The sequence below is a fragment of the Quercus lobata genome, chromosome 3 (assembly GCF_001633185.2).
Source record: "Quercus lobata isolate SW786 chromosome 3, ValleyOak3.0 Primary Assembly, whole genome shotgun sequence".
NCBI lineage: Eukaryota > Viridiplantae > Streptophyta > Magnoliopsida > Fagales > Fagaceae > Quercus > Quercus lobata.
In genome coordinates, this window is record NC_044906.1 from 58061268 (window position 1) to 58072224 (window position 10957).

General features: G+C 35.0%; 1 pseudogene; it reads right to left on the bottom strand.

Moving 5' to 3' along the window:
• Positions 1–5233: 5233 nt before the first annotated feature.
• On the bottom strand, positions 5234–9470 carry LOC115981145 (annotated as a pseudogene).
• Between the last annotated feature and the right edge of the window lie 1487 nt (positions 9471–10957).

Genomic DNA, 10957 nt, shown 5'->3' on the forward strand with positions numbered 1-10957 from the left:
GGAATTTGGTGTTAGTGTTTACTATTTCTGAACTTGCTTATGCGTAGTGGACTGGATATGTTAAGACGGGCTTTAATTATATTTCTTTTTTTTTTGGGCCATAATGGGATGAGCCACTTAAATTGTTACTTCTCTAGAAGATCTGAGTCTAAATATTAATAGGTTTATTTAAGGGTATGTTTAGATATAGTTTATTTTGTTAAAATTGAAAATTTATCGCTGAAAGTACTGTAAATAAATGTAAAAGTTAGTTGAAATAGTATAATAGGACTCATAAATAGTATCAAAAAGTGTAATGAGGCCTAAGGGTGTGCAAGGGAGCCAAGAAACCACTACAACCAACCGGAGCCAAGAAACCGCACCACACCTGAAGTCGACCACAGGAGCCGAGGTCGGCAAGCGGAGACTAGTGGTCTTTCCGACGTCGGTGCGGTGATGCAATCAGAAATCAATTCCGATTACCGATATTTGTACCGAACTAATATGTTAATGCTCCAGTCCAGTTCTATAAGATGATGATGCTATGAATCTATGATTCCTATTTCCTAATATAGTAATATATGACTTAATGAAATAGAACGTTTCAGTTTAATAAGGCTATTTAAAAAATAAAATAAAACAACGTCGTTTTAGTTTAGGGTTACAAATTTTAACAAGCATATAAATTGTTCTTTTCACATAACCTACCTCAGAACTCTCTCTTTCTCTCTCACCTCTCTACTGCTGCAACACTGAAGCTACTGCTCAGTGCTCACCCCCTACCAGTCCACTGCAACACCACTGGTGAGTTTCATAGTCACAAACAATTAATCTATTTCTTCTCTCTCTATACTCTAAGTCCACGAGTACTGACATCTTCTTCTTTTTTCTTTTTTTCTTTTTTCCAGCAATTTGATTTTGAGGGAGACTACGAGAGTTATCACTCTTCAATCATTCACAGAGAGAGTTTTGAGCTTTTTCACTTTCTGGGATTTTAAGGGTTTTTGTTGTTGGAGGCTGTCACCTTTTGATAAGGTTGAAGTGATACGTGGAGGCCTAAGAACCTTACATTTGTGGATTGTACTAATATGGGAGTTTCTAGTACATTTGGGTCTTTTTCTTTCTTTATTTATTTTTTCTTTTTTATTGGATAAGAGTTTTCTGAAAATTTGTGATTTTTTTTTTTTTTTTTGTGTAATTTGAGAAAGAGTCCCAAACTTGGCAAGCAAGTTTCTATTTGGCATATTTTTTGACTTGGGGATTTGGAGCTACTTAGTGGAACTACTGTGGTACTACCATATTACCTATTAGGCATTGGATTTTGTTTATTTGTTATAGTATATGTTCATTGTAAAGCATTTCTTTGGTCAAAAAAATTATTTTTTTATTTATTTTTACATGGAAGTCGATATTAATTTTATTTGCATTACATTCTGATTTTAGTTGTTTAGGTTCTGCCTCTCTATTGAGTTGATATATGTTGAGATTGAGTAATGTATATTTTTAGTGTCTAATTGAGTAATGAGTAATTATGGTATAAGTATGAGTTGGAATATGCTTTTGTGCGTTGTCTGGATGTAGAAAAATATTATTTGGCATTTTTACTTTTTTTTTTTTTTTTAATTTGACTTTTCTTTTGCTTCTTATGCGTGACTAGATTTTTGATGGCTTGCTAAATGATAAAAAAACAGTATGTATTTACTTGAAATCTTGAACAAGTTGGTATGTTGACATTGGGCTTGAAAGCCCAATTTTTTTTTTATTAAAAAAAACTTTTTTTTTTTAATATTTCAAGCCGAGTAAACCAACTAAACCGACAACAAAAAACTGCACTGCTATAGATCGGCTAACCAACTCTAGGCGGTGTGCATCGGTTCCAATTATGAAAAAACCGATCTCTATCGATTCGGTAATAAATTTGGAAAAAAACCACACTGACCAAACCACGCACACCCCTAGTATGGCCCATGAATAGTAACAAAAATAAGCTGAATAATGAATAATTTATAATTTTCATTGGTTCCCAAACGCATACTAAATTGTTAGAGTGATAGCATCTAGTTTTTAGAAAATATCTCATTTTATTATCTCAAAAACTACTTTATCTATAATATAATATCATCTTACAATACACCTAACATTTCAACTTTTATTTTACCATATAATGCATTAAAATAATTGTAGGGACACGTTTTTCAACCCAAGCCCAAAATGTATGGGACCTTTGGCTAGTGAACCCGGTACAATGAATTTGTAGAGAGTGGGTCAAAGAGCTAGACTTTAGTGTATGAACAATAGTTAACATGGTGTTTTTCATGATCAAGCTAAGGTGAACTGGGTTTATCAAAGAGGGTTGGTCCTTGGCACGGTCCGAGGAACCTTTTCTGGCGCCTCTTGTTTGATAGGGGTTTCAGCCCCCCTTTCTGTCTCCCTCCACCCTCTTTTATAGTAGTTTCCTTCCTCCTAAATTGGGTTCTTAGTGCTGATACTTGTCCCATCAGCCCTTCCCTCCAGTTGTTGGGAGTGGTTGTAAAGGCAAAAAAACATGACTATGTCAGGTTCAAGGCACTGAATGCAATAATGGCAGCATTTCCCTCAAACATTTCTATTTTCTCTGTTGTCCTTTTCTGTTTTAGTACTTTTCCTGTTCCGTGGAATGACCACCAGTAGCAGGTTGCTCCCTTTGTCCTCGGCTACATCCATGGCCGAGAAGGGTTCTTCCTATGACCGAGGAGGGATTTTTCCTTGAATTGGGCCTTTGGCCCAACGTAGACATTGGCATGGTCTTCTCGATCTTGTACCTCCCACAATAATATATCTACATAATAAAATAATATAATCCAAAATCATCTCTATTTTCTCCCATTTCTCTCCTCTTACTAATTTTTGTCTCTCTTCCTCTGTCTCTCTCTTTCTTTCTCTCAACCACCTATCACCGCCAAGCAGCCCAATAGCATAGCACCACCCACCGGCACAACTACTGATTCAAACCATAACAGAAACACAAAGCCAAATAAATCCCTAAACAAAAACTTAATTAGCCAAGCAGAAACTCAAAACCAGTACCTAAATAAATCTCAAAACCCAAATTGCCACTGCAGCCACCTACTACCAACACCACGACAAAGAACAAACCCAAAAAAAAGCTACCAAAACTCAAACAAGCTACTACTAAATTAAACATTTAAACAAAAACCCTTCAACCCATTAAGCAAAAACTCAATCTTAAAATCAAAAAACTCCAACAACTAAATTAAACACTTAAAAACAAAAACCCATTAAAAGCAAAGCAAAAAAAATCATAAACTTCAAATAAATACCCCAAAATCCAATAATCGGCGAGGTTGAGCATCCCATCATTGGAGGAGAGGTTGAGCAACCCATCATCAGAGGTAAGCTTGACCGCCTCCATCATAGGACCATGTCGTCGAAACCACCAAACCTACGCTAGACCCACGACCCACACCAAGAAAAAACGACCACCATGAGAGAGATGTAAGAGAGAGAAGCCATGTTCTGGAGAGAGAGACAGATAGAGAAAATGAGACAATGAAGAGAGAGAAAGAGGCAGATATTTATAGGTGGGGATAAAAAAAATATTATTTGGGTTTTAGAACGTTGCTACAATACCATCATAAATTTATGATGGTACTATAGCACAATTGTAAATTTTTTTTAGAATTAGAAGACTGGGTATTGATGCTCTTACTCTCCCTCTCTTCATCAATACCAAAAAGCAATTTGGTGTTTTGGTCTGATGATAAAGAACTATCATTAGGAGCAGATGTCATAGGTTGAAACTCTCTAAAAAAAAGTAGTTTTCTCCTTCACACCCCCTACCCCAAAACACACACTCGAACACTCTCTTTTCTATTTAAAAAAAAAAAAATCTCGGACGCTACTTGTAGGCCACCAACATTTAAGCAATAAAGGGTTCTCTTTCAATATTCAATAGAGTGCACATAATCAAAGGATTTACAAAGTAGAGCTTTGAATAAATAAATAAATAAGTGATATGTTACTCCTTTTTTATGAACAAAACATTCATGAGAGAGAAAGAGAGGGAACTCAAATATGGTATTAAGGGTCAGCTTGGAGGTGAAAGGGTTGAGCTTCATCGGCAAAGCCAAAGACTGTCCAATCCAACCACCATGACTCTCAGCTCATTCGTCGTTTGCTGCCACTGCCACTGTCACCTTACCATTTCATTGAACTACCTTGACTTCTCCACCACTTGCTTTAACTTAAAAGGGAGGCTAGGGTTATCTTTGGTGTCTTTGGATTTGGGTTTTGTGTTATGGTAAGTCACGGCAACGAGAGAGAGGATGCATGGGTTTGTTGGGATTTTTATTTGGTGGTTTGGATTTTATTGGGTGGTTTTGCTGTTTGTGTTTGTGTTTTGATTTGGTATGGTGAAATTGAAAGAAACTTAGTTACACAAACCTTAGTTGCACAAACGAACTTTTATCTCTCTAAAAAGCCTCACAATATATGGATTATAGCGTCCTTTAAATATCAAATCAAATGGATCTCAAATTTGACTATGAAACATGTTGAGTAACGATGCAGCAGATTATCCTGCATGTTTCCTACGTTGCACAATTGCTGGCACATAAAATAGTGTGTTTGGTAGAGAAAAAATAGTGTGTTCATGTGAAAATCAAAAAATGTCAAGCAACTAATCATAGTTTGCCACATAAAATAGTTGTGATAAAAGTTGTAGCTTAGCTTGTCATACTAGATTTACTCTTACTACTTTATTGCTTCACACATGCATGCAACTGTTAGCTGCGGCATTTAGCCACACCAAAGTATCGTTTTTATTCTCCATGTGAATATGGTTGATCTCTTTTCTTAAACAGATTTATCTAATTGCTTGTTATACAATACAATATCACACCATATCCAAAATTCTTGTTCCACCATTAAATTTGAAATGATGAATTAATACAAGTTCTCCAAAAATGCATATATTATTCATTATTTAAGAAGAAAGCATATTAAATCAGTCCACATGCAAAGGCCTTCCCTTTAAACTTCAAAACATAAGGAGGACTACAAAGAAAGGGAAACTTATTAGCCAACAAAGTTTTGATTCTTCTATGGCAAAACATTATAATTAATTAAGGGACTAATTATAGGTTTAAATTGTACTAGCAATGTAAATCTTATATTATACAGAATTTGTTGAGTCTATAATGTAAGATTTACATTGCAAGTATAATGTAAACCTATAATTACCTTAAATAAGGAGTCACTTTGGTTCTCTAGGACTAATAAAAGATAGTTTCACGTGAGAATTAAGTAACTTAAGAGCTCCTTCAGACCTAATGCACCTTGGTGTTTTATATTGGCTGATCGAGGCCCCTTGATTGATGAAAAAGTCCATCAATTCTTCAAACGTGCCTGGTTCCACCACTCGAATCTCAAGGGGCCCTACAGACTTGTTATGTGTACGGCATATTCGATATGTGTAATCAAGCTCTTCTTCCACAATAATGCAACATTCTTGTAGCACCTTGTCATCGAGTGCTGCAATATTTACCAACTGATCATCTGCCTTTGATGATTCATGAAATCAAATTTCCCAATACAATACATAATGTCCTAGGCCTCCTGGCATAGTTGATGCATCCACATAGCAAGTGTAGTCCATGAGTAGAGCACTATAAGGCTCTAGCAATTTCTTGGCCACATTGATGCTCTTTTGCAAATCCTCTTCGTTGGTTTTGTCGTCATCTACACTGAGAATGATGTCTCTCCTACATATGTATCGAAATTGTGGGGCTCAATTGTGGAATCCGATCACTTGTAGCACGTCACCAACACAGTGACGATATAGTCCTAATGAGACATGTTGAAATTAAAAAGCTTAGTGTTAATGAAAATATGACACCAATGTATATATTAGTGCATAAATAACAAAATTGGTATTAAGAGAAGCTTTGAATTTGAATCTTTTTTTTTTAATTTAAATTAAGAAAAGGACTTTCATATCGTGATAATAGTGTCACACTATTTATAAGTAGGGTTTAAGCAAGTCAGGGGAAGTGAATTTATTTGCGAGTTCCTTTTTCTTTTTCTTTTTTTTCTTTTTTTTTTTTTCTTTTTTTTTTTTTTTTTTTTTTTTTTTTTTTTTTTTTTTTTTTTTTTTTTTTTTTTTTTTTTTTTTTTTTTTTGGCTTAGTCTGAAAACAAAAGAATATATTCAACCTTAAAATCAAAGTAAGGAAATAAGAATAAAAACATTTGTCCCACTTTCAATGTTTTGATTACATGTAATTCTTCAATTAGTTAAGTGTCCCTTTTTTTTTCTTATATAAGGTTGGTGTTGTATTTAGAGATCAGGCTGGGCAAGTCATTGCTGCTCTATGTCAGAATCTGGGCCAGGTTCAATCGGTGGATATGGCTGAAGCTTTGGCAGCTCGGAGGGCAGTGATTTTTGCAAGGGAGCTAAGTTTGTTTAATATTATAATTGAAGGTGATTGTCTTCATGTTATTCAGGCTTTGCAGCGTACAGATCCTTGTAATATGTTGTTTGGGCATATCATTGATGAGACTAAGAGGATGGGTCAGTTGTTGAAAGGTTGTAGGTTTCAGCATGTTAGGCGGGAAGGGAATAGCTTAGCGCATAGTGTAGCTAAAGAAGCAGTTTTAACTGCAGATACGGAGGTTTGGGTAGAGGCTCTACCTGAGGAGGTGGCTGATGTCTTTCAGTCTGATTACTCCTGAGTTTGCTGGTTGTATTTTTTGCAGTTTGTTTTTTTAATAAAATTTCGCTTACCTTTTTCTCAAAAAAAAAAAAAAAAAAAAAAAAAAAAAAAAAAAAGACTCACCACCAATTCATAATAACATCCAAGCCTAACTTGTACAAGGTCGACAAGCTTATCATTGGGTACTTCATCTTCTTCACCTACGTTCATCAACATTGTCCCATTCTCTCCCAAGGGTATAAATTCAAAATAACCCATATTGGGCAAGAGGGTATATGCTACATCAAAAGGGTCACATAAGGGCTTCAAGTTAACCCCAAAGAGACATTCTGATGAGGTATACATGTTTGACACCAATGGCAATTTCCCATCACTATAATACTCTAGGGCCGGTATATATTGTACCATTGAGCCAGTGATCGCAGCCTCAATGAACTTAGCTCTAGGCCAAAGTTGGCAAAAAATTCCCTTCCATGGCACACGGCTACAAATGTCCTCAATCTCATTAGCAAGACATGGGTCAGGAGATGAAAGCAAGGTAGACATTCATGAACGACACTCAAGGTCTGTGATGATGGGGTCTAGTTGGCCAGTACGGATATCATTGCAGAAGCGAACCCAATTGCGTTCAAGGGCAGAGATGACTTGGAGGAGAACTGAGGCAAACGCAGCTCCTAGCCTTTGGACTTGGTGGCGGTAGATTAGACCAGCTAGAATTTGGCAATACATGCTTTGACTGATATCACTGCACAAAAGGGCTTGGTATGGGCTTGTGTTGTTGTCATTGGAAGGGTCTTGTGCTAGGCGTTTGAAGTGTTTGCTCTTTAAGAGCCTGGAGATCGCAGTCCGAGCTGGTAAACCACAAGGAGTGGATATGTCTTTCTTGACAAAGTAGAAGTACATGCCCTTGCCCCCGTTAACACCAGGGACATACCTGGAATTAGAATGTCACACATGCTTAATTTTAAACAAGATGTATTCTTGTATAGCTAACCTGACCTTAATTAGTTGTGCGGGTTATAACTAATAACTTGTTATGAAATCTAATTCAATGCAAGCTTGTGATTATGGTTTTATGATTGTAATGATTTAAAGTCAAAACTTAGAAAAAATCTAAGTGGATTTTAATTGGAGTTTAATTTTGTGCCAACTGTTAAGTGTCCAATTTTTTTTTTTTTTTTTTGAGAAATAAGTGTCCAATTGAACTATTAAAATTTTGGTGAACCACAATAATGTCATTGCTTCAATCTCAATACAATACTTATTACTCAACTATTCTGGAGATGAGCACCCTACAAAAATGTGAGTCCCATTTATTATTCATAGATATTTATTTGTATTCCATTCATTGTTTATATATGTTTTACATAAGAAAATGAACTGGTGTAATAGTTCTTTAAAGAATAACCCAAATGTCATTATATACTTGTAATTGATGCTAGTCTACTTTTAACTTTATATCTTCGACTAATAGTTGTGCATGCTTCAAATCCAAAGTTAGATGTACGTTTCAATTTCATTACTACTAGGCAAAATTCTAAGGTATTTTTTCATTTTTTCATCTCTTATTTTCATTCTTTAAAATGTTATGTTGTCTACATGAACATGAAGTGGATATATATATATATATAACATCAATAGTACCATTATAATTGAACATGTCTATGTGCAATTACAAGGTAAATAGTAAGTGAAAGTCAATTTTCTTAACAACTTTTAAAAGAAACATTAATAAAAACATAAAAACAAAAAAGGAAATATTAAACAATGCCCTTAGGGGCAGGAAAATTATTAGGTATTTCCTGAGTACTATAAATGTGTACTCCCTCATCTCACATGAATGGTGGGTCGCACTAGACCTACCATTCACCCACCATTCATGTGAGTGGGACCCACCATTCATGTGAGAGGGTGAGAGGAGAAATTATGCATTTATGGTATTCCGGGAGTACGCATTAATTTCCCCTTAGCGCATTGGTTTAAGAGGTATTTTTAGAAACATTTTATTAGGAAAATGATAAAACAATAAATGTTATTGATAGATTTTTATATTTCTTATGAAAGTTGTGTTAAAACTTTTCTATTATAGTTTATTAACAATTACCTTAAAGGTATCGGTTAACACGACCCAAACAAAAATTATATTAGCAATTTTTATATCCCAAAAAGCAAGGAAAAAGGGTTATTAACCAAAAGAAATATAAAAATTTGAATAGGTATGCTTAAACATTAAAAATCTATTAAAATTTTTGGGCTTAGCCCCAAAAATGTATTGAGACCCCGTGAAAAATGGAGATGGAATTATCTAACTGATTCATGATTGGCGTGATGAGGCTAACGAAAAACATGATCCCATAAAGATCTTCTTCGATTGAGGGCATCAACTTTGGCTTTCCTTCTGAAGTCCCTGTACTGCAAGTACCATGACACAAATTAATTACTTCACAAAACAAAATACTATTGAAAACCCACAAAAAATGAGGAATTCATGAGAAAGAGTGTAAGACCTCATTATCATTTCAGTTATAGGGTGGCTAGTAATGAGAGAGGAATCTTCACCATTAGCAATTCTTTGGATGTAAGGACGAATAGCCTTGTAAGTAACGACAGGGACACTTTGCTTGAACTCCAACATATTTTTTGATCCTTTCATATACTTAATAAGATACGCGGTTGCACTATTTTGAGTTAAGATCTCTCTCAAAATGTTCTCTTGTACTTCATCAACCGTAGTAAGTCTCTCAATCTCCTTTAATGCCTCCTTGTTCTTCCCATCCATGTTATCAGATAGAGATGAGCAGAAAAGTTTGCAGCAAAAGGGCAATTTGAGTCTCAATATTCAGTATTGGTTTATATAATGAGTTTGGTTAAGTAAAATGCCTCTCTCTCTCTCTCTCTCCTAATTTTTTTTTAAATATATCAAAATTTGCCCCAAAATTCGGGAGCCTTTCTCTAGTAGGAGGCCCTAGACTCCTAGACAATGGTGTAAGTCTAGGGCCGACCCTGATTACTACTATTTCTTTTTGGATCATATTAATAGATGCCACAATTGTTAATAAAACATAATAGAAAAGTTTTGACACTACTTTCATAAGAAATATAAAAAATTGTTAACAATATTTATTATTTTATCATTCTCTTAATAAAATGTTTTAAAAAAAATGGTTCCTAAACCTTGGTTAACTTTTCTCTTTCTTTTTTGTTTGGAGGCTACATTAATTGCCCTAACAAGTTAAACATCTTTTTTCAAATAACCATTTTTGTTAGGAATGAACCATAACATTTAACAGCACATTTCGCCAGCTAAATGGCGTGCAAATTATGTAAGAAATGGCAATAACTAACTATTCTATCTTCAAATTTGACTTTTGTGAATTTGGGATGTCGAACACCAATTTGTGGTTGAAATATTATGCGTGCACCACTTGCACCTAAATATTTGATAAAAAAAATTTGTATCAGCATTACTCATGCTTCAGGGGGTTCAACGACTTGATAAAAAAGCATTATAGGTATAAAATATTAGTTTATTAGTTTAATTGACTTTTAAAAATATGGAAATATGGAGGGTTTATTATATGTGTGTGTAAAGTTATCATGTTATAATAACATATAAAGTTAGTGTTAAAATTCACAAGCTTAACAAGAAATCTCAGATCAGAAAAGAAAAGTTGCAGAAAGCTCAAGAAAGTTTGAGAAACAAAGAGAAAATTTTAGAGAGAAGAAAGAAAATTCATTGCTCTAAGTTTTTGTGTAATTATAGAGACTACTTATCTTACACACTAAGCTAGTATTTATACAGCAGTTGCCAAACCAAATGCGCGGGAAAGCTTAACTAACTCCTAACAGATTCCCTAATAAGGCTCCTCCAATAAGATTAGGCCAAGTGGCATTCCCTCTAACTACATAATTAACCAACTTCACTCACGTGCAGTGCACATGATATTTAACCACTTAATGCCTTAAGTAACTTCTTCAGCCACGCTTCAAGCCTCTTGTGATGCTTCCTGTGATGCTTTGCCTGTGCACTACCTGTCTTCAAAGTGGATTTACCTCCTTCCTTCAATCCTATTTTACTCGTTTGTTAATGATCATTTTCGGAAGCCTAATAAAAAGAAGAAGCCCTACAACATGGGCAGAAAAGAGTTAGTAAGTGGATAGAAAAACCATTAAGCCCAAGCGACAGGAATAATGGATTGCAGGCCTGTGAAATAAACAAATGGGCCTTGAGGAAGTAGACGGGCCTAAAGGAGCTCGGAAAGAGAG